The sequence below is a fragment of the Chenopodium quinoa genome, unplaced genomic scaffold (assembly GCF_001683475.1).
Source record: "Chenopodium quinoa cultivar QQ74 unplaced genomic scaffold, ASM168347v1, whole genome shotgun sequence".
Taxonomy (NCBI): Eukaryota; Viridiplantae; Streptophyta; class Magnoliopsida; order Caryophyllales; family Amaranthaceae; genus Chenopodium; species Chenopodium quinoa.
The window spans coordinates 2,317,425-2,342,895 of record NW_018743863.1 but is presented as its reverse complement, the minus strand read 5'-3'; positions in this window follow the sequence as shown (position 1 = coordinate 2,342,895).

Below are 25,471 nucleotides of genomic sequence, written 5' to 3'. Positions count from 1 at the left end.
CTTGTACATGATGCAAAGCTGTTAATCGTCATTCATTAAGGAATAAAAGCTCTTCATACCTCGCTCTTACCCATTCTGCTTCCGGTAGCTTACTTTCAAGTACGATGCGTAGGGATGGTATTTCCAGTTCGACTGATTGAATTGCGTCCATTCCGAAAGCTAAGGAGTATGAGTTACTCCTATTGATGTTCGTATAGACATTCTATAACCCCATAATGCGAAGTGTAGTTTATTCGGCCAGTCTTTATAATTTTCTGCCATTTTCTTAATGTTGAATGTTATATTTTTATTTGCCGACTCTACAGCTCCATTCATTTGAGGTCTGTATGGGGATGAGTGATGATGTTTTACTTTATAACGAGTTAAGAGGGTGTCAACTTCAGCTTTGAATTGAGATCCCTGATCACTAATTATTTCATGTGGAACTCCATATCTACAAAATATGTTTCGTTCGAGAAACTTTGCGACATGTTTAGAAATTCACGTAAGAAGCAGCCTCAATCCAGTTAGTGAAGTAATCAATGGCTACTAATACGTACTCGTGCCCTCCTGCTCTTGTTGGAGAGATTTTTCCAATTATGTCAATTCCCCAATTTGAAAAAGGCCAAGGGGAAGTGAGATTTTATAGTTCGGATGGTGGAAGGTGTTGTAAATTAGCGAACATTTGGCACTCTGGACGTTTTTTAACATATTGTATGCAATCATGTTCCATAGTGGACCAATAGTACCCTTGATGCAAATCATGACGAGTCCATTAGTCCAAACAAGCATGATCATCCTACAAGTCCAATTCACAAAGAAATCATTCTTGCTAAGTCATTTGAAGATCAAGTGTTAGATACTTTTTGTGCGCATGGACTGTTTCTTGCTAACCAAGGGTTTACTTGTTTACATTCTGGTTATGAATATTAATGGGCATCCTAGGCACGTTTTCTTCAGCCTTAGGCATAGGAAAAGGCGTCCTTGAAGCAAGGAGAAACTTCATTGCAAGTCATAAACATTCAGCATAAAGAAAGGCATGAATCAAGGGGAGGTTACTCAACGTTTTTGCTGGTTCTTTATGGTTGTGCTTAAGCTTCTTTTCAGCAGTTTTTAAGAGGTTAATTAAGGGTGATTAAAGCCTAAAATCAGTTAAGAAAATCTGTTTAACTTAGGCGTGATTCTAGGCTAGGTTTTAGCTTTCATGTTTAATTACAATAAACACACATTAAGCTTGTTTAATGCGTGTAGTTTAGTACTAGTTTGCTTTCTTTATTTAAGCTTATGCAATGTAAGTGTATGGCAGATTATGATATATGAATTAAGAAAGTTTTCTCCTTAAAAACTATTTATTCTTGTTGCTAAGATAAATCGTTTTTGTTACCAAGTTTAACTTGACGAATTTGAGTGGTTAAGTGAGTTTTCCTTCCATGCAAATTAAACAACTAGTGGGTTTTAAGTGAGTAATCCTTGCCTACATATCTCGTTTGTTTAAGTGAGTAATCCTTACAAAATAATCCTTCTTCCCTCTAAAAAAAAAAACGTTCCTTAACCATTTCCAAAACAACCTACAAACCTTACCCGTAATTTGACTTAAAACACCAACCTTTGTTTCTTTCCACTTAAGTTTGATCCATTAAGCTTGTATTAACTAAGACTTTCTTTTAGTTTTTACATCAACCCTTGTCGTGAAATTTTTTTTGAAAGCATTTTACCATTCATGTGAGGTCCACAAACACCTTTGTGAGTATTTTTCATAAGGTGTGTGGCTTCAGGTTGGTCTATGCACAATAAACTTTGACCTTTAGGTCCTTTTTTGCATAATTTACCATTTAATAGACCATATTGGGCCGCGAGTGTTCGGAAGGCTCGTTGTGTTGTAGCCAAGCCTAACAATTTGGTTATGGACGTTTCTTTGGTTCAAGATGTAGCATCATGCATTGGTGTTATGCGTTCTATCCATGTGCAGCAAGATATTCAATCCCTTGAATTTCTTGTTGTTCTTATTTACTAGTTTATTCTTGTTCATTTTATGCTTTGAATAAATTGTAAACTTTAGTCTTATTTTAAGTTTTCAAATTAGTTATATTTTCTTTAGTTCTTTTTAGCTGATTATAGTTCGAAAATATAATGTCACATTCACACAAAGTACAAGTGCAAGATACATCAAGAAGGCAGCCATTTAAGCTTGTGAAAGAAGCATGGAATCCGAAATTCTTTTAAAGGAATTTCAAGGCTTTAACTTGGGTGTTACAATCAGCTTCAAAGAGGAGCTACAAGCCTTCAATTCAGCCTTCAAATGGCCGTTTATTTCAGTCAACAATTGAGCATCTAAAAGGCGTCCAAGTACATTCTTGTCCACATACATTCAAGCTTATTTCAAGGATTGAAACATGGAGGAGTTACACTTCTTTTACTGTTTGAATTTGGGTGTGAATAATGGGGTGTTACACCTCCAAGTTGCTGCTTTGTTGGGTGTGAATCAAGGGGGAGTTATACTCTCTTATTTCTGATTTTATTTGGAGGTTACAAACCACCATTTTCTCTTTGATGTATCTAGTTAAATAAGGCTTCTTTTATTAATGTATCTAGACAACAAAAGCTGATTTGTACTTAGCTTAGGCGTGTAACAAGTGAGCTGAAAAGTCACTTAAGTTAGTTTGTACTTAAGGATGCTTGTTTACTATGAATAGCAAGCAAATGTGAATGAAAAATCAGATTATTTCGAACAAACAAATTTGTCTTACATTTGTTTCTTGGATTAGAAACAAAATTATGAAATTCTTGGATTTGGAATTTCGTTCCTTTGCTTAGTTAGCTAGTTTAGGATACTAGTTGGCTTGTGATCTTAGAAATCCAAACCGTTTCTTAGTGGTGTGACTATATCTAAGAAGCCTTTGGTTCTTTAGCCTTAACTATCCTTTGGTTTATCCCTTGTGTATTTCGAGTGCTACTCCAAATATACAACATTTGGCGCTAGAAGGAGGGGGTATCTAGCAAAACACATACCCAAACACAAACCCAAACACAGCCCATGGACAACGTTCCACCACCTAATTGGCAAGAGTATGTCAATAAGGTTGAGCAAGAGAAAGAAGATACGGAGCAACGAATGCAATATTTGCAAGATCAATTAAAAGATCTTTCTACTAAGTTGCGCTATCAAAGAGAGGGCTCACCTAATCACAGTGATGAAGAAATGAGTGAATCTAATTTCAATCACAATGAGAGACCCTTTCATGAAAGAGAAATGTCACGGCCTAACAATGATATTAAAGTTGACATTCCGGAGTATGATGGCAAACTCGATGTTGATGAGTTTGTAGAATGGCTTTGAACGGTGGAGAGAGTGTTTGATTACAAGCAAACACCGGAAGAGAAAAAGGTGAAGATTGTGGCCTTGAAGTTAAGAAAATATGCCTCAACTTGGTGGGCTAGTGTGTGCGCCAAGAGGGAAAGGCAAGGCAAAGAGAAGGTGAGATCGTGGACCAAGATGAAAAAGATGTTGAAACAAAAGTTTCTTCCCACATATTATGTGCCAGAAAACTTTTCCAAGTTCCACAACCTCAAACAAGGTACAAAATCAGTAGAAGAATATGCTAGGGAATTTGAAGGATTTGTCATGAAATGTGGATTAGAGGAAGATGAACCTCAAACATTGGTGCGCTTTTTGGGAGGACTTGACCCAAAAGTAGCCAATGTGGCCGAGCTACACCCTTACACCACCCTTGAAGAGCTCATTATCTTAGCACATAAGATTGAGCAGCAACAAAAAGCAAGAGGCATAAGTTATTCGTCACGTTTTGCATCTCAAACCTCATTTCCCCAAAAAAAAGCAAACATCCAATTTTCCACCTTTCAAACCCACATCCAATCAGCCTACTTCTAAACCACCTTCACAAAACACCCAAAATTCCAACCCAAAACCAGCCCAAGAAGATGTTTTAGGTGTCAAGGCCTTGGACATTTGACTAGTGATTGTCCAAATAAGAAGATTATTACTTTGATTGAGCATGAAGAGGAGGACGAATTAGAAGTTGAAGAGCACAGCAATCTTGAGGAGAATAATGATTAAGCGTGTCTAGGACCGGATGAAGGAGAATGCTTGGTGGTTCGACGTACACTAAGAAATATGATTGGCAAAGAAGGGAGCTTGCAGCGTGAGGCGATCTTTCACACTCGTTGCACCATTGGTGGTAAGGTATGCACCTTGATTATTGATGGAGGTAGTTGTACCAATGTAGCTTCACAAGTAATGATAGACAAGCTGAAAATAAAAACCGTCCCTCACCCTAAACCTTATGTGATTCAATGGCTAAATCATGGTAAAAGGATTCAAGTAACACAACAAGTCTTGTTATCATTTAGCATTGGTAAAACTTATGAGGAAGAATTATGGTGTGATGTTATACCTATGGATGCATGTCATATTTTACTTGGTAGACCTTGGCTATTTGATAGGCGTGTGATGCATGATGGATATAAAAACACATATTCCTTCACTAAGGATGGACAGAAAATATTCCTTACCCCTCTAAACCTCAAAAACGGCCACCCCACATCCACACCCCCCACTTCCCTTACCACTCTCATAAATTCAGAATTGCATGAGTATAAAGCTCACAAACCATTCATTTTGAGCCAACTTGATACCCCTTCCCAACCGTCACAAAAAGAACAACACCCACTCCTCACCCCTCTTCTCAAAACCTATTCTCATGTTTTCCCCGAAGACATTCCCCATGGCCTACCCCAAAACGTGATATACAACACAAAATTGACCTTGTTCCTGGATCAATGCTTCCAAACAAACCAGCCTATAGAACCACTCCAAAAGAAACCAAAGAGATTAGGAGGCAAGTGGAAGAATTACTGTCCAAGGGTCTTATTCATAAGTCTCTTAGTCCATGTGCTTTTCCTACTTTGATTGTGCCTAAGAAGAATGGAGAATGTAGAATGTGTGTTGATAGTAGATCAATCAACAAGATCACTATCAAGTACCGGTTTCTATTCCAAGATTGAATGATTTGCTTGATGATTTGCATGGTTCTAAAGTGTTCTCTAAAATTGATTTGAGAATTGGCTACCATCAAATTCGAATTTTCGAAGGAGATGAATGGAAGAACTCTTTCAAGACAAAGGAGAGCCTCTATGAATGGCTTGTGATTTTAATGCACCATCTACATTTATGCGCCTTATGAATCAGGTTATGCAACCTTTCATGGGTAAATTTGTTGTAGTTTATTTTGATGATATTTTGGTGTATAGTAGGGAGGACGAAGAGCATTCTATGCATTTGCAATAGGTTTTTTAAGCCCTTGAACGTGATAAATTGTATGGTAACTTAGAGAAGTGTCATTTCTTCACTTCCCAAGTTATTTTTCTTGGCTTTAAAGTCTCATCACAAGGCATTGAAGTTGATGAAAAGAAAGCTGCTGCAATTCATGAGTGTCCTATGCCACAAACAATTAAACAAGTTTGAGGCTTTCATGGACTTGCTTCTTTCTATAGAATATTTGTGAGGAATTTTAGTACCCTCATGGCACCTATCACCGAGCTAACTAAACATCAAAAGTTAGTTTGGAATGACAAGGCTCAAAAGGCCTTTGATGAGGTAAAACGTCAACTTACTAGTGCACCTATTCTTGCTTAGCCTAACTTTGATGAAGTTTTGAGGTTGAATGTGATGCTAGTGGAGTTGGCATTGGTGCTGCTTTGTCACAAGTTGGGCGTCCCCTTGCCTACTTTAGTGAAAAACTCAATAAAGCACAACGGAAGTATAGCACCTATGATAAGGAGTTCTTTCCTCTTGGTCGTGCTTTGGACCATTGGAGACATTACCTCATTTCCAAGGAGTTCATCCTTCATTCAGATCATGAAGCACTCAAATATCTTCAAAGCCAACAAAAACTCCAACCACGCCATGCCAATTGGGTGGAGTATTTGCAAGCTTTTCATTTTGTGGTCAAGCATAGGAGAGGCGCCATGAACAAAGGGGCTGATGCACTTTCAAGGAGATACACATTCTTGAATTCTTTCAAAGCAAGGGTGATTAGTGTTGAAGATGTGAAAGCAAGTTACAAAAATGATCATGATTTTGGTGATTTGTTTTTAAAATGTTCTAATCATGCTTACAAAGATTATTACATTTTAGATGGTTACTTGTTTAAAGGAAACAGGTTGTGCATTCCAAGATCAAACCTAAGAGAATCTCTTATCAAAGAGTTTCATGAAGGAGGAATGGCGGGACACTTTGGCATAGAGAAGACTACTCTTCTTGTCCAAGAATACTTTTATTGGCCTAGATTGGTCTGTGATGTGGAGTTCATTGTGAAGAGATGTGTGATATGTCAAAAGGCCAAGAGTCATAGTCTTCCACAAGTCTATCTTTTGCCCTTACCTATTCCACAAGCACCATGGGAGGATGTTAGTCTTGATTTCGTTGTGGGACTTCCTATTACCCAACGAAAGAAAGATTCAATAATGGTTGTTGTGGATCGATTTTCTAAAATGGCTCATTTTATTGCTTGTCATTCAACTTATGATGCTACTCATGTTGCTAACTTGTTTTTCAATGAGATTGTGCGTTTACATGGTGTACCTAAATCCATGGTGAGTGATCGTGATCCAAAATTTCTAAGTCATTTTTGGCTTACATTATGGAGGAAGATGGGCACGAAATTGAACTTTAGCACTTCAAGCCATCCTCAAACAGATGGTCAAACCGAAGTGACTAATAGAACTTTTGGATCCTTGTTGCGGTCTTTGGCTACTAAACGTCCCAAGAAATGGGAAGAGATGCTTTCTCATGCGGAGTTTGCTTACAACCGTGTGCCTAGCAAGACAACAGGTTTGAGTCCTTTTGAAGTTGTGTATGGATTCAATCCGTGCACTCCTATTGATGTATCTAGACAACAAAAGCTGATTTTTACTTAGCGTAGGCATGTAACAAGTGAGCTGAAAAGTCACTTAAGTTAGCTTGTACTTAAGGATGCTTGTTTACTATAAATAGCAAGCAAATGTAAATGAAAAATCAGATTATTTCGAACAAACAAATTTGTCTTACATTCGTTTCTTGGATTAGAAACAAAATTATAAAATTCTTGGATTTGGAATTTCGTTCCTTTGCTTAGTTAGCTAGTTTAGGCTACTAGTTGGCTTGTGATCTTAGGAATCAAAACCGTTTCTTAGTGGTATGACTATATCTAAGAAGCCTTTGGTTCTTTAGCCTTAACTATCCTTTGGTTTATCCCTTGTGTATTTCGAGTGCTACTCCAAATATACTACACGTTGGTATTTCGATGAAGTATTTTTGGGAAATGTGCCATGGGTAATATATTAGAGGATATGATCATACCAAGGATTGTCTCCTTCGATGTCATTTATTTCCTCTATTGCGTTGCAATATACTAGTTCTTCTCTTCTATCAACCTATAATGGCATCATATTTAAGTGATCTAGAATGTTGATCATTGAGGCTAATTTTGCTAGCGCATCGGCAAATTGATTGTCATCCCTTGGAAGATATTTAAAATCAATATGTTTAAAATGCTCGATGAGTTGCTCTAGGTGTGCTTGGTATAATATCATTGTGGAGTTCTTTATTTTCCATTTTTTAGTATATGATTTATAATCAAGCCGGAATCTCCATATACCTCTAATTTTTGCACACCTATGCTAGCTGCTGCTTCTAATCCAATAATGCACGCTTCACATTTTGCGGCATTATTGGTAATCTCAAAGTCTAGTTTAACAGAGATTGGAGTATGTGCTCCCTCTGGACTTATGAGTACCTCCTACGCCACATCCTTTTTTATTGGACGCACCGTCGAATTACATTACCCATTTGTCATCTTGTGTCATGAGAATCTCTTCATTAGGAAGATGAGTAGTTTCTGCACGACTAGTTTGAATTGGATCTTGGGCCATAAAGTCGAAAATTACTTTTCCTTTCATTGATTTTTCAGGAATATATTTTAACTCAAATTCGACCAACATCACCAACCACTTAGATATTCTTCCTTGTATAGGTAGTTGTTCAAACAAATACTTTATCGGGTTTTGTTGAGAAATCACATGAGTAGTGTGTGGTAGCATATAATGTCGTAATTTTTTAGTTGCCCACACTAATACTAGGCTTGTCTTTTCCAAGGTGCTATATTTTTTTTCATATTGAATGAATTTTTTACTTATGTAATATATTGCACGCTCAACTTTTTCTACCTCTTGTGCTAACATGGCGCCTGTGGTCGTGTCTGTAACTGTAATGTATAGCCTAAGAGGTAGTTTGGGTACTGGTGGTGCTAAAATTGGTGGACTTTTGAGATAATCTTTGATTTTTACAAAGGCCTTTTGGCATTGATCGTCCCATTCATGTTTCTCCTCTTTTTTCAATTTTTTAAATATTGGCTCACAAGTAATAGTCAATTTGTTGATAAATCGACTAATGTATTGTAGTTTGCCAAGGCATCCCCTAATTTCTTTTTCTGTTTGAGGGGGAGGCATGTTAATAATTGCCTTTATTTTAGAGGGATCAATCTCGATGCCACGTGTGCTTAAATTACTAAGTATCCGAGTAACTTGCCAGAAGTTACCCCGAAGGCGCATTTTTGTGGATTCAAACGAATTTTGTATTCCATTATGCGAGTGAAAAATTTGCGTAAAGCTTTTATATGTCCCATTCTATCTTTGGACTTTACGATCATATCATCCACATACACTTCTATTTCTTTATGCATCATATCATGCAAGAGAGTCGTAGCCGTTCTTTGGTATGTAGCTCCTGCGTTTTTTAAACCAAATGGCACGACTGTGTAGCAATACCTACCCCAAGGAGTAATAAAGCATTTCTTTTCTTCGTCTTCTTTTTCCATTAAAATTTTGTTGTTGTTTAGGGTAAAAATACCCTAGACATGTGGACCAATGAGAGGAGGCCACGTGTCGAGTTCAAGATGGCCCAAGTGGCCCAATAACCTTTTGACATGTGTCCCCTTTAGATAAGCCTCTGAAATGGCGGTCTTCAAGGGCCCAAATCCCAAGAAGCGTCGTAATTCGGTGCAGCCCAACAAAACCTAGGTCAAATGACCTAGATAGGGGCACTCCTACCAATGACCCTATAAATAGGAAGATATTTCCCCATTTTGGGGGACACATTCAATCATTTATTACACCTACTTTCTCTCTCATCAGAGAAACACCTGAGCTTGGAATCCAAGTAGATCCCCACCTAAATTTCCGTACACTTTATTCTCTTTCAAGTTACTAACTTGATCGTCGGAGGCAGAGCTCCACCACCTAGAGTCTCCGTTGTTTTTGCAGGTACAGCTCAGCCGGACCAATCTTTGTGACGTAACTCTCCTGAGGGACAAGAACACCCAAAACATTTGGCGCCGTCTGTAGGGAGAGTACCTCAAGGCTGGTTCAAGAGTCTGTATCGCCTCCTGAGCGTCCGGTAGACAAACCTGAAGTTTTTACTGACCATGAGGATGATGATCCTCAGGTCGAAACCTATATAGCCACTGATGTCTAATAACCAAGCGCATCCGGCTCAGAGGCACTCTAGAGCGGGGTGTCAGCCAGGCGGGTACAAACCGACCCCCTGGGCAGCCGGAAGGGAAAACTCATGTGGCTGGTGGATCAGCTGTCGTCACTCGAGATGAACTCATGAAATTCATGACAAGTTTTAAGGGTGAAATTAAAGATCTGATCACGAAGAGTCGGGCTGGCCCAAGCAGGGGTCAGTCGGCAAGAAAGACTCCTCTTGAGAAGGGAAAGTCAGTCAGAGATCGGCAGCCAACTTCTCATCAAAAGGAGAAGGCAGTCGGGACCATTGATTAGTCCAAGATTCTTCTGCCTCAGAGGAATACCAACAATCCGCGCCGGACTCAACAACTGGTAGGAAACAAAAAATCAACTCTTGACGCTCGGGAGATCATCACCCGCAAGAGAAATCAGCATTTGTCTGAGTCAGCTTCTACATCAAGCTTTCCAGACATCTTCAAGAACACATCAGCAGGGAATGTACCTTCCTTGCATGAGAGCCATACAAGCGGTAATACCGTCCATACTGGCCCTCAGATCATTGGGAATGCACCGTATGTACCACCTCTAGTCTACGGTCCGTATTCTCCCCATTTTATGCAGTCGACCCTCTTCGGAGGTCAGGCGGCATACAACAATGTCCAGCCACTGGACTGGTTGCTTCGTCTGCTCCGCCTGGGTGAACAACCTTCTGCGTTCACCTGGGAGATAACCGAGGCGGCACAGTCGGTCAAGGTTAAAAATGTGTTGGTAGGTACCTATGACGGTACCTCCAACCTGGAAGATCACCTCATGGCTCACACCAACCTCATGTATTTACAGGAGTTAGATGATGCCACTTGGTGTCGATGCTTTTTGGCTACATTGAAGGGCATTGCCCAACATTGGTTTGACAACTTGCCAGCCGGGTCCATCAATAGTTTCAGGAAGCTTGCCTTCCTGTTTGCTTCCAACTTCTCAATGAACATCCCTGCGAAGAAAACAAGTCTTGGCTTGAGCACCATAAAGCAGGGAGAGAGAGAAGGATTGCGGTCCTATGTCAGGCGGTTCAATCTGATCAGAATTCAGATTCAAGGAATGTTTGATGAGGTAGCTTTTACAGACTTTTTCAAGGGTTTGAGAGACGGGTTGACATTTAAGTTCGACCTAGTCAGAAAAGGGGCTTTCACTTTACAGGCGCCCCTGAGGGAGGCGGAAAGCTATATTCAAGCAACCGACCTTTACTCGCCTGGTAGCCAGTCGGACTCCAAAAAGTCTAACAGGCCAAAAGACAACCAACCTGCTCAGCCGGCGAAGAAAAAAGATGAGAGCAAAAAGAGAAAAGAAGTCTGGGCGGTTAGTGATTCTAACCAGCCGTCCCAGAAGAAAAAGAAAGAATTTAAACCGTACGTTCCTAGGTATGAGTTTAACAAGGACTGCAACTCCATCCTCATGGTTATCAAGGACTGGTTGTCTCTAGAGAAGCCGAATCCAATGAAAAGTTCCTTTCAATCAAGGAACAAAAATAAATTCTGCCAATACCATGAGGAGGTTGGCCATGACACCAACAACTGCTTCAGCCTTCAACGGGCGGTGGACCGTCTGGCTGACAAGGGGATGTTAAAGTCCTACATTTCTAAGTCCAAAGGGCCTAATAAGAAGAACTCGGGGCAATCATCTAAGACACCCCAGCCTGCTAGTAGTTCGGACACTGATTAAGAGCCAATCTACACCATAGCATGCGGGTTCTCATGCGGTGGCCCTACCATCCGGGGCACCAAGATCCATCTTCAAAAGATGGACAATGATGATGATGATGATCAGGCGGCAGGAAGTTCCTCCTTCCCAGACGTTCTGATCATTTAAAAGGATAGGGGCACTATCCGTCGTCCACATGACGACCCGATCGTCATTGAATGTAAGGTCGCCAAACAGCTAGTTGGACGAATCCTTATTGACACCGACAGCTCGTCATACATCATTAGTCTCCGGTGCTTGCAAAAGCTGAAATATAACCTCAGCAACATGCATCCGGTTACCCATCCCTTGGTTGGCTTTGGGGGTGGGATGGTTTACCCAGTCGGTAGGATTGATTTACCAATCTGGCTGGGTAAAAAAGGAATAGGACGACACCTGGTTGTCAAGTTCTTGGTCGTTGAGGAACTGACCGCCTATAACATTATCCTGGGCCGGCCAACCCTCAACGAAGCCTAGTATGTAATCATCCCTTTTCTCACGCTCATCAAGTATGAGAGGGATGATGGCTTTGTTAGTTCCTTGAATGGGGATCAAAAGACGGCCCGGGAGTGTTACCTCTCAGCCGTCAAGGATACTGTGACCCTAGACGACCAAGGTCAGGAACCAATAGACTTTGACAATGTCAAGAATGCCACCCTAGCCCCACTAGCAGCCGGGAAGAAAAGAAAGGCTCCTTTTATGGTGGAGGTGAAGAAAGAGAAAAAATAGCAATCACTGATCGGGGAACGGTCAGATGATCTCCGTCCCCAGCCGGCTGGAGACCATATTGATATACCTCTGGACGACAGCCGTCCAGAGCGTACTGTTAAGGTTGGGACTTATGCTTATGCTAAGCTGGGTGCAGACCTGCACTTATTGCCATAAGAATTCAAAGACATTTTTTCCTTTGAAGTGGAAGAGATGCCAGGCGTCAGCCCAGATCTTGATGTCCACAAACTCGCTGTGGATCCAAACTAGAAGCCCATCCGGCAAAACAAAAGAAATAACGGCGAGGAAAGAAGTCAGGCAGCAGCTGCCGAAGTAAAAAAGCTGCTGGAAGCCAGGATCATTCGGCCATGTAATTTCCCCGACTTGGTGGTGAATTGCTTGTAAAGAAGCCGAATGGTACCTAGCGTATGCGTGTTGATTACACAAACATCAATAAGGCATGTCCCAAGGACAGTTATCCGCTCCCAAAGATCGATATTCTAGTCGATTCAACAGCCGGGCATGCCTTGATGAGTTTCATGGATGCCTACTCCGGCTTCTATCAGATACCCCTGTGGGAAAAAAGATCAACAGAAAACGGCCTTTGTCACTGATCAGGGGTTATTCTGTTACACTGTGATGTCGTTTGGCTTGAAAAATGCGCCGGCTACATTCCAATGGATGTTTAGTACGGTCTTCATTAATCAAATTGGGAGGAATATGGAGGCGTACATTGATGATATGATAATCTAATCCAAGAAGCAGGCGGATCACCTTGCTGATCTCCGAGAAACCTTCACCACACTCAAGCGGAATAAGGTTATGTTAAATCCTAAGAAATGCGTCTTTGGTGTTGAGTCTGGGAAGTTTCTCGGATTCTTGATTGATCAAAGGGGGATAGAGGCTAATCCCGAGAAGATACAGGCGGTAATTGACATGAAGTCACCCGCACTATCAAGGAAGCACAGAGACTTACCGATTGCCTGGCGGCACTAGGGAGGTTCCTTAGCCGGTCAGGTGACAAATGCCTTTACTTCTTCCAAGCAATCAGGAAGAAGACCAGATTTGAATGCGGGGATGATGCTGAGGCGGCCTTTCAAAAGCTGAAAGAACATTTGCACTCTTTGCCAAGGCTTGTTAGCCCTCTGCCCAAAGAGACGTTATACATGTACCTAGCCGTCTTAGATCATGCTCTCAGTGTTGTTCTACTTGCTGAGAGAGACGGCATCTAGATCCTGGTTTAGTTCATTAGCCATGTGTTAAAAAATACTGAACTCCGGTATCCCATGGTTGAAAATTTTGGCCTTTCTCTATATATGGCCTTTAAGAAATTGAAGCCGTACTTTCTGGCTCTTCCGGTTGTAATTTACACCGATCAGCCCCTCAAGCGGCCAATGTCTACCTTGGAGTCATCCGGTAGAATGTTGAAATGGGCTATTGAAATGCAAAGTCTTGAAATCACTTTTGAACCAAGAAAGGCAGTGAAAGGTCAGGTGTTTGCCAACTTCATTGTTGAAATGACACGACCGAGACCCCCGGATAACATTGATCAGGTTTGGAAAGTGTATGTAGATTGGAGCTCGACGAAGAACGGCTACGGTGTAGGAATTATATATGAGTCTCCTGAGGGGGACAAATTTGAATATGCACTGCGGTTTAAGTTCCAAGCCTCAAATAACGAGGCGGAATACGAAGCCCTGCTAGCCGGAATCCGCATGTATAAGGCAGCTGGGGCAACAAAAATTGACGCCTACTCTGATTCACAGTTGGTCGTAAGCCAGTATGAGGGAAAATATGAGGCAACTCATCCGGCTATGATCAAGTATCTTCAGGCAGTCAAATAAGAGTCAAGTGCCTAGGTCGGATAACAACCAGGCGGATGCATTGTCCAAATTGGCATCTTCCGCCTACTGTGATACGCCTCGGTCAGTCTTTTGGGAAGTCCTGGAAAAGAGAAGTATATATGAAGAGCTCATTGGAATCTTGGATCGAAGCTCTACCTGGGTGGATGGCATCCGGGCATATTTAACAGATGGCACACTTCCAGATTCACCACATGAGGCGGCCTTCATGAAGAAGCGAGCAGCAAACTTCGAGATGAGAAATGGAGAACTCTTCAAGGCGGGTTTTCTTAAACGTCTATTGAAGTGTGTTACCCTAGAAAAGGTGAAGAGGCGTGACAAATGCCAAAGGTTTGGCAAGCTTATTCACCGCTCGGCTACTGATTTGACGGCAATCCACAGCCTAGTCTTATTTGCTAAGTGGGGCATGGATATCTTGGGTCCTTATACGCCTACTCCAGGCGGAAAGCGTTATATTTTGGTGGCTGTGGATTATTTTACCAAATGGGGAGAGGCTGAGCCGATCAAGAACATCAAGACAAAGGATGTCATCTCTTTCATTTGGAAGAACATCATCACCCGGTTTGGCGTACCTATGTCTGTGGTGTTTGATATGGCCCTCAGTTTGAAACGTCTCACCTTAAGAATTGGTTGGGAGATCAGGGTATCTCACATTGTTTTGCATCAGTCGGCCGACCCCAAGCAAACGGCCAAGTTGAAGCCTTCAACAAGCTTATCTCAGATGGCATAAAAAAGAAAATTGGAAGAGCCGGTGGCTTAAGGGCAGAAGAGCTTATTCATGTTCTATGAGCCATCCGAACAACTGCCAAAGGGGAAACCGGCGAAACACCATTTCTTATGGTATACAGTGCTGAAGTCATCTTTCCCATTGAACATTACGAACCGACTCTCAGAGTCATGGGCAACGCTGCCCTGCACCATGAGATATACCGTTTGAGAATGACGAGAGCCTACAAAAAGCGCCCTTTGAAAATTGGCGACATTGTGTTACGAAAAATGGAGGCAACCGGTAGGGCCAATGAGGCTGGAAAGCTAACCCCTAAATGGGAAGGCCCCTACCGGATCTATGAAGAAGTCAGGGATGGCAACTACCGTCTGGAAACTCCAGACGACAGATGCCTACCTCGAACTTGGAATGTAGATAACTTAAAAAAGTACTACTTCTGAGAAATGTAATTTTTTTTTTTTTTTTTTTTGGTAAACAATGAGTTTATCAATGAGAATCAGGCTTTGTCTTCAAAATTGTTTTGTTATCTTAATAATTAGTTATCCGCCTGGCTAATACTCATACGGAACTTTTGCTTAACTAACTAAGTTTGATACTTAGTGTAATTTAATGTTATAATTGCTTGTCCGCCTGGGTAATACTCAGACGGACTATTTGTTTAACTAACTAAGTTTGATACTTAGTGTAATTTAATGTTATAATTGCTTGTTCGCCTGGGTAATACTCAGGCGGACGATTTGTTTAACCAACTAAGTTCGACATTTAGTGTAAATTCAATGTTATAATAACGCGCGGCCAATGCTCAGATTAAAAAACTAAGCACATAAACGCTTAGTAGCTATACAATCGGTCTCAAACAAGACCAAAGGCCAATGGCGGATGGTTGCTTATTTTATAAAACCGCCTGTCCCAACATGGATAATGGCGTCTGGAGACACCCCTCCGGGTGCAATCGTCGCAGAGAGCAGTCTCTTCGTCAGTTCTTTGTACCTATGCAGACGACAAAGATTGAACGACTAAATTAGTCAACTCATAGCCGTCTGACCAGAATAATCTACGAAAACGATTAAGTTTCCGAATACCGGATTCCCTGAGGCATCAGTCGGTTACCGGCTGAAGTTTATTTATTTAGTTTATTTATTCCAAGTTGCACTCTCTCTCCTAATTGGGGCAAAAGAGTTTGTGTAATGGCTATGAAATAATCCCAGAAGGAATATTACCGCCTGGGTAAGAGGCTAGAAGCACCCGTTCTAATGGTCGGATGTGCACTTGGTTTGGGGCAATCACCATTGTGATTGATTGGCCTAAAAACACCTCATACTTCTCCAAGTATCAAGTGTTTTCAAGCCAATCAATCAATTTGAAATAAAACCAACCACACAGCCGTCTAGGGGCAGGAGTAGCCGGATTGCAAATTACCACATGCTTTTTTAAGTTAGGAAAAATATTAAAGAACTGCAGTATATACACAAAATTCAAATTGAAAAATAATTCAAACACAAATATATATAAATAACCGACTGAGTCAGAATACTTCATATTAAAAATGGCATGTTAACCGGAATAACATCTGGAGAAGAGGCAAAAGAAAATGATTGTTAACCAACTCTGCAATTGGTAAAAATACAACATTACTCGGCATACAAGACGAAAAAGAGAGAAATTGGCATAATGCCGCTGAATTTGGGGAGGCTGATTCAAGGCTGAGGAGGAAGTTGCTGCGCCGGCTGGTTCTGACCGGCTGGGAGGGCATCTGATTGGTGGTCAGCTACTTGAGGTTGGCTTCCTTCATTTTGTTCTTCCTCTGCCGGCTCCTCATTATCTAGGACTTCACATCCCATCTGTGCAGCCCAATCCTTGAAGTGAGGCGGAGCTGCCTCTCCCAGCACTTGGGCATCATACACCGCAGTGGCGTAATCATATCTATGTTTATAGACATTAAAGTCTATATCCAGATAGAGGAGACCCTAAGTGATGTTCAGGCGGGCTGCATTATCATGCTCATTCTCTTCCATCAGCCGCTTCTGCTCTTAGGCAATCTCATCTGACTGCTTGTTCTGCAGATTGACGATCTCCACCCCCAGTCGGGAGACATCTGCCCGGAGTTTTGTGTTCTCCTTGTCAGCATCCTTTAATGCCTGGAGTTCAGATTGAGCATCCTTCAGTTTTTGCTCAAGGTCATTAGCCCGGCTGGTGGCTTCATCATTTGCATCCATCAAGCTTCGGATCAGCTCCTCCTGTTTCAACTCTACTGCTTTAATATCTAAATCACACATATAATTAGCATATTCAGCAGAGTTGAGGATTTCAAGGGCCCTCCGTTTGGCGTCATTTACCTCTTCTTGCTTCCGACTGAAGGGGCCTCGGAGCCCGTCTGCCCTCAGCATTACCTGAGAAAAGAGCAGCCGGATTATGACATACTTAGTAAAAATGAAGAAAAGATTAGAATTAAGTTGAGGATTCTTTACCTCAGCCAGTTGGCTCATTATCCGGTCAAAGTCCACTACCTGCAGATCAGGTATGAAATTTTTCTTCGACCGGGTGAGGGTCCTCACCATCCGTTTGGTGAAACAAACAAGATCCGGCTCGTCGGATGTAAGATCTGCACCAAAAGAAGTAGAAGTACTTGGTGAGAAGGAAGCAGCATAGTTGGCATTCACCCGTTGCCGGCTGTTGACTGAACCCCCGGAGGGGTCTACCTTAGTCTTGACTCTCATGAAGTCAAGTGGCCAAGGTATTTCAATCTTCCCCTTACCTTGGGTATTCGGATGGGGCGCAGGAATCTCCTCCCTAGTTGTTGCCGCACTGGCTGCAACATTAGGTGGCTGGCCACCCTTCGATGCCGTAGAGACATCCGGCGCATTCTTCTGCGAGCGTTCTGAGCTTTCGCTCAGAATTTTCATTGCAGAAGGCGATTTGCCACCGATCGTGGGACAATCGGTTTTGGTAGTAGAAGTTGACTTGGGGGGTCCCTCCTGGCGGCCTTGGCGGCCAGGGCCTTTTCTAGATCCTCCCCTTGCCTTTTGAAAAGCTTGGAGATGGAGCGTGGAACGCGTTTAGCAGAGTCCTGCAAATTAAGAGTTAAATATACCCAACTAGGAAAATGTCATTGCAAAAAATGTAAAGAAAAAGCTAAAGTCAGGTGGCCTTACCCCGCCTTTCTTGGCATCTTTGGCCTTAATGGCTGCTTTATTTGCGAGAGCAGCTTCTTTGCGCAGCAGCGCTGCTGACTTAGCCGGAGTTTTGGCTGGGTCAACCATTTTCAAGGTGTCGGCTGCAAGAATAAAATCAAAGTTATAAAAAATCATGAAAAGTTTGTAGTTCAAAATAAAAATTACAGACATGCCGGATGCAAGTGGATCTACCTTTGGGAAACATGGGGCTTAACCCACAGGCGGACATAAAGCATTCATCTTTGAAGTAGTCCGGGTGGGGGATCTAGTTTTTTAGAACAATGATGTGAGTCCCATCCCCCATGGGCTCAGTAGTGGTTTCAAAGAAACCCGGCTTCATTATTTCTCCCGGGCCCTAGTAGAGAGTGCCGGGAGGGGGCATTTCCAGCCCAGAAGAACCGGTTCCTGATTGTACCGGCGTAGTGTCCGATTGTGTCTTAGGGTTGGTGAAGAAATCAAATAAAACTTGTCTTTCCACCCTGACCACTTGGACACCTTGTCCAAACTCATTAAGTACTGGGGCAAGGTGGAAAGAGTGTACAAAGCCCTGTGACCGCCTGGGACCTTGCTCAAGTAATGCATGTGAGCAAAGGCAGAGAAGCTGGGAGCAAGATTCTAAAGCTTGCAGGCGGCTATTTAGCTCAGAATGTTCACCCATGAGTTGGGGGTGAGCTGCCAAACTCCCAGATCATACCCCTTCAGGATCTTCCTAATCCCGGTATGGAGGGGGAACCGGAGGCCGACTTCTATAACCGCCTCGTAGCAGACAAAATAGTGGTCTGCATTCTCAATCTCATCGTCCCACGCCATCACTGCATCAGCAGACGGGACGATAATATCCCACCCCTTTCCAAAGGGGTGCTTCTCCTTGAAAGCCCTAAAGCCACTCTTCAGCAGGGTTATGTCACCCGAAAGCATCCTGATCTTCTTCGGGTTAGGGTTGTCAGCAACTTTCGGCGGCTGCTGATAGTCAGCCACAAAATTATCTTGATCGGAGCCAGAAGCTTCGGCCCTCGATCTTTCATCGGGCTCATTACCGCCGGATCCTTCCCCGGATCTATTAGAGGAGGCGGCTTCTTCACCGCCTACCTCCCGTACACTAGAACTCCCAGAAGAAGAGAGAGCCTCTTCATCAGAATTGCCGCTCTCCTCCAAATCCTCATGTTCCCCATCCGGAACAACCTTGGGGGCAGGCACTTCCATAGTGCGCCGGCTCTTAGATTTTCTGGTCGTCTGTTTAACTCTGTCCATTGTGTCCTGCACAGACACAGAGAGGGAGAAATTCGGAGATGAGCACAACAATTCCGACAGTCCAGAAAAGGCACCCCCTGTTCTAGACTCAGCCGTTCTTGGAGACCGGCTAAGTGTCCAAGGAAGTGCAAAGTGTGTGGATTGAGAACTCATTTTATTTCTAAAACTATGTATACAGGCAGAAAAAGAATGTATACAAGTTGGAAAAGAAAAACAAAAAATGGTACAGGCGATTACCTTACTTTTAACTTTGGAAAAATCTGAAAACAACTACAAACGGTGACCGGGTGATGCAAGGTTAGCACACGAAAATCCTGAAAACTCTGACGCAGACGGAAGCAGAGAATCTCTCTCTAAAAATCTCACTTTCTCTCTCTAGAAAGTCAAATGAAAATGAAGTGAGGAGAGAGGGGGGGTAAACTTCTATTTATAGAAGGTGAAAACGGGGGCATCCCTGTTTGAATTTCAAATTTTATTATCCGTTATTACTGTTCACCTTTAATAGGTGGACACGTGTCACAGGCATCACGTGACATGCACGTGACCCCTGTGAGGGGCAAATGTTTAGGGTAAAAATACCCTAGACGTGTGGACCAATGAGAAGAGGCCACGTGTCGAGTTGAGGATATCCCAATGGCCCAATAACCTTTTGACACGTGTCCCCTTTAGATAAGCCTCTAAAATGGCGTCCTTCAAGGGCCCAAATCCCAAGAAGCGCCGTAATTCTGCGCAGCCCACCAAAACCTAGGTCAAATGACCTAGATACTGGCACTCCTACCAATGACCTATAAATAGGGAGATATTTTCCAATTTTGGGGGACACATTCAATCATTTATTACACCTACTTTCTCTCTCATCAGAGAAACACCTGCGCTTTGAATCCAAGCAGATCCCCACCTAAATTTTCGTATTCTTTATTCTATTTCAAGTTACTAACTTGATCGTCGGAGGCGGAGCTCCACCACCCGGAGTCTCCGTTGTTTTTGCAGGTACAGCTCATCCGGACCAATCTTTGTGACGTAACTCTCCCGAGAAATAAAAATGCCCAAAACGGTTGTAACCTGCGTATCCATCCATAAAGGATAACATCGCATGTTCAGCCGTGTTATCTACCAATATATCAATATGTGGTAGAGGAAAATCGTCTTTAGGGCTACCTTTATTAAGGTCCCTAAAGTCGACACACATGCGAACTCGTCCATCGTTTTTAGGGACTGAGATGATGTTCGCTACCCATTCTGGGTTATTACATACGCGAATAAAACCTGCGTCCAACTATTTTTGTACTTCTTCTTTTATTTTTAATGTTACATTAGGTTTCATTCGTCGAAGTTTTTGTTTTACTTGTTTAGAGGTAGGGTTCAAGGGAATGGTATGTTCCACAATTTCCCTATCTATTCCAGGCATGTCCTTGTATGACCAAGCAAACACGCCTTCGAGTTCTTTGAGCGTCGATCGTTCTTTCGGATTTAGAGTTAAGCCAATTTTGACTTCTCTTTTATTTTTGTTAGTTCCTATATCAACTATTTCAGTTTCTTCAACGATAGGGTTCTTTTGTTCTCGTTCATTCATTAGTTCAACAAATTTATTAACGTTATCATCTTCATTAGATTGATTGTTTTTGCATTCGAAAGATTCAAGAGAAGGCATATACTCGGAAATAGAGCTCATATTATTAAAATCAAAAGAGAATACATCAAGAGAAGGATCCTTTTTGGGATCTTCGTCCTTAGAACTAGAAAATAAAGACTCAGTAATGGCCACAAGGCCTAGATTTTCAGCTTCCCTAGAGTCTAAAATAGATTCATCGTCCGATTCTTCAAATATCTTCCCTTCGCCTGTGACGATTTTCAGCTTATCGCCTTTGTTATTGGTTCATTTGAAAGATTTCCTCCATCCATGCTCAAAAGTTTCATTTGAAGGGGTGATCAACGAGGTTGGGTCAAACGCTTCATTTTGAATGGTGTTTTGATTGGTCATTGTAGCGACATGATTTTGCTCTAGTCCAAATAGCAAGTTAAATGTTTTCCCACCATAGCACCCTAGAGTTGGGTGTTTTGATTTAACGATACTAAGATCGTCATCCAAGAAGTAGCAATCATGAAATATTTCAAATCAAGGCTTCTTGATTCCTTCTAGAACTAAGGGTTCTGGAAAGTCGTAGCATGGGTAATCTTCTCCCTCCCTAATGAATTGTCCATTAAGGGTTTGTTGGTAGTATGGGAGTAAAGCGACTATCCCTTTCTTATTATTGTCTCTACGTGCTTTGTTTTTCGCATCGTGAGACTCCAATTCTTCTTTGGTTGGTTTATATCCCAATCCAAAGGAGAAGTTTTTCTTTGGGATAGGAAGTAAGAGAGATTTCTTCATTCCTATTCCCAAAGGCATCCCAGGAAAGTAACTACTCTTGAGTAAGATGTTGTTTACTATCCGGGTGGAATATGGATCAAGCTTGAATGGTTCTTCAAAGTCTTCTTCCATTTCAATTGTGTAGATTGGCTCCGATGAAAATCCCCACATGTCCTCTTCATCATTATCATGGTTTATTTTTAAGAGTGATTGATAATTTATTGCTAATTTGAGTGGAGAAGCATGTATAGTCATAGGAAGCCCTTGATAGTTCAACCTAATCATTTTATGAAATGAGGATGGTATTGCACCAACTCATGTATCCAAAGACGTCCAAGTAGAAGATTGAATGTAGGTTTTATGTCTATAACATGGAATTCAACCATCTTTTTAATTGGGCCTGTGGTAATTGGTAGCTTAAAAGTTCCACACACCGATCTTCTCGAATTACATATCATAGGCCCTAATGCATTGCGTTGTTGATTGAAAATCTTTTTCTGGATTAGGGCCTAAGTTTTTGCAGTTCGCAATGGGCATACGTTTACAGTTGACCCATTGTCTACCAAAGTTAAAGGGAGATTGTATCCCTTGTGTTTATGGTATTTTTACCCTGCCAAGTGGCCCAATCAGAGGGTGACACGTGTCAGCCTCAGATTGGTCCAAAATGGACCAATCCCTGCTTGACACGTGTCATTCCAGAAATAAAGGGGAAAAGGCGGCCTTCAGGTCCAAATCCCGAGAACGCCAGATAACGGCGCAGCCCACCAATGATTAGGGTTCAGTGACCTAATCAGGGGCAATTCCCAAAGACCCTATAAATAGGGAGATGTCTCTCATTTTGAGGGGACGTTTTTTCTTTTATTACACATTTTACTCTTTGATAGAGACATCCTGAGCTTGGAATTCGAGCAGATCCCTACCTAAATTTCCGCACCTTTTTCTCCCTTCAAGTGTCTAACTTGTGCGTCGGAGGCGGAGCACCACCCAACTGGTGTCTCTGTTTGTGATGTGAATTATTGATCCGAAAATCAACAAAACACAAGGGATATGTTTAAGTCTAATTCTATACAGGAAATCCACCAATATAATTCACAACAGTCATATAATTTTGTTTAAAAGGTTGCATCTTAAGATAAACATCTTGAATATAATCACTAGGTACGAACCTCTTTTTCATGTGCCTCTTGAGTTGTTCCCAAGTTGAGATTCTTGCACGCCCCTCCTTATGCCTCTTCTTCTTTAGATTATTGTACCAAAGACTAGCATAACCGGTAAGTTTTAATTCAGCCAATTTGCATCTTTTCCTTTCATCATACTCCTTGTAATCAAAGAGTGTCTCGGCCCTTCTAATCCACTCAAAGTATTTTTCAGGTTCATTCATACTCCCATTGAATTCGGGAAGATCTAATCTAAGGTTCCTATCATCATCCTTTGGTCGATCTCTTCTCCTAGGCCTTGGTGATTCATCACTTGAAGAATAATTATTTCGTGGCCTCCTTGGGTTCCTCCTTGGTTGTTCTTCCTCACTTGAACCAAAATTAGGGTTAGAATTCCCTTTCCTTGAAGAATCTCCAGCACGAGTATCAAGCCTTTTTAATATCTCATCCATCCTTGATGCCAACTCGTCAATTCGCCTGTCTCTTCTAAGATTTTGAGCCTGTTTTAAGGTTAATCCCCTTGGAACTTGTGGTACCTCTTCGTCACTCATGATTCCTACACAAACCAAGTCAGTTCATGCAAAAATCTTGATTAAAAGATCGAATCTTGAAGGAAAATTAGGCAACACAAAAACCGGACTCCCAACCGCAAATCAGTGCACAAACACCAAACATTTGAGGCTGTGTAGAGCGCGTTACTCAACTACAAATTATGAAATTTAATATGGTTATAGCTGGACGTTTTTATAGTTCAATTCAAAAAGAATCACGTAAAAATTCCCAGCCAATTGTTCCCAGTTTAATATTTACCGAAGTTGCGCAAACCTGCTCTGATACCAAAGATGATGTGAATTATTGATCCGAAAATCAACAAAACACAAGGGATATGTTTAAGTCTAATTCTATACAGGAAATCCACCAATATAATTCTCAACAGTCATAGAATTTTGTTTAAAAAGTTGCATAAGATCGCTAGATTTATTTCGGGGTTGAATGATAATATTGCTGAAAAGGTTGAATTACAACAATATTGGTCCTTTGAGGATGTTTGCAAGGTAGCTTTGAAAGTTGAAAAACAGATAAAGGGGAAGAAAGGGACGTACACTAAGTCCTTTGTAAAGGGTTTCTCTAAACCTTTTGAGAAGAACAGCTTGGAGAAAAGTGGTTCTAGTTTGAACTACAAGGAGACTAAATCAAAATTTGAAGCTCCTAAAAAGCTTGTTGAAGATAGTAAGTGCTTCAAGTGTGGTAGTGTTGGTCACATTGCAACTAATTGTCCATCAAAAAGAGTAATGACTGCTCAAGAGTGGGAACAAGAACAAGCTAAGTGTGAGCAAGGTAGTGACTATGAAGAAAAGAACGAAGAGGAAAACTTTGAAGAAGAGGAGGGGCATATTGACGAAATTGATCCCGAGACTCATGGTCAAAGTTTGGTTCTAAGAAGGGCACTACACTCTAAAACCGTACCTATGGAAAACAATCAAAGGGAGAAAATCTTTCTTACAAGGTGCAAGGTAGAAGATAGGTTATGTGACATGATCATAGACACGGGGAGTTTCACTAATGTGGTATCTACTACTTTGGTAGACAAATTGAAGTGGCCAACTACTGAACATCCAAGCCCTTATAAGCTTCATTGGCTTAATAATTCGAGTGATGTTAAGGTAACTAAACAGGCCTTAATCTCCTTTTCAATTGGTAAATTTCATGATAAAGTTTTGTGTGATGTTTGTCCTATGGATGCTTGTCATATACTATTAGGCCTTCCTTGGCAATATGATAGAATTGTGAAGTTTGATAGAAGGACTAATGTGTATGTTGTTAGAAAAGGAGAAAAAGAGAGATCGGTTGCTTTAAAACCTTTGATAAGCAACAAGTCTTCTAATGTTACCTCTAATTCGAAGAATTCTTATTTCATTAGTGAGAGGGAATTAGAAAAAGAGATTTGCAGCAACAATGTGATATATATACTTGTTTCTAATGAGATTCGAATTGATCAAGATAAACAAGCAAAGAGGCCGTATGAATTGGAATCTGTTTTAGAAGAATTCATGGATGTCTTTCCTAAGGAATTACCTCCGGGACTACCTCCTATTCGTGGGATAGAGCATCAAATTGAATTGATTCCGAGAGCACCATTACCTAATAAGGAAGCCTATAGAAGTAATCCGGAAGAAACAAAGGAGATACAAAGGCAAATTGAAGAGCTTATGGCTATAGGATACGTGAGGGAAAGTATGAGCCCTTGTGCCGTGCCTACTTTACTTGTCCCAAAGAAAGATGGGAGTTGGCGCATGTGTATTGATAGTAGGAGTGTGAATAACATCACTATCAAATACCGATTTCCTATTCCAAGGTTAGATGATCTACTTGATGAACTACATGGTTCAAAGTTGTTTTCTAAGATTGTTCTTATGAGTGGTTATCATCAAATTCGAATGAGAGAAGGAGATGAGTGGAAAACAGCATTCAAGACTAATTTAGGGTTGTATGAATGGTTGGTGATGCCGTTTGGACTCACTAATGCACCTAGCACTTTCATGAGGTTGATGCATGAGGTACTTAAACCTTTCCTTGGCAAGTTTGTTGTTGTTTATTTAGATGATATTCTGATATACTCTAAAAATTTGCATGATCATCTAAATCATCTAACAAGTGTGTTTGAAGTGTTAAGAGAGAAGAAGCTCTATGCTAAGCTTGAAAAATGCTACTTCTTAGTGCCTAGTGTTACTTTTCTTGGTTATGTTGTATCAAAAGATGGAGTTTCAGTTGATCATTCGAAAGTAGAGGCTATTAAAACTTGGCCTATTCCTACTAATATGAGTGAAGTAAGGTCTTTTCATGGTCTAGCTTCGTTCTATAGAAGATTTGTCAAGAATTTCTCAAGTATTGTGGCGCCTATGACCGAATGTTTGAAGAAGGATAAGGGTAAATTCGAATGGACTAAAGAAGCTCAAAGTGCATTTGAGTTGGTTAAAAAGAAGCTATGTGAAGCACCTATACTTGCC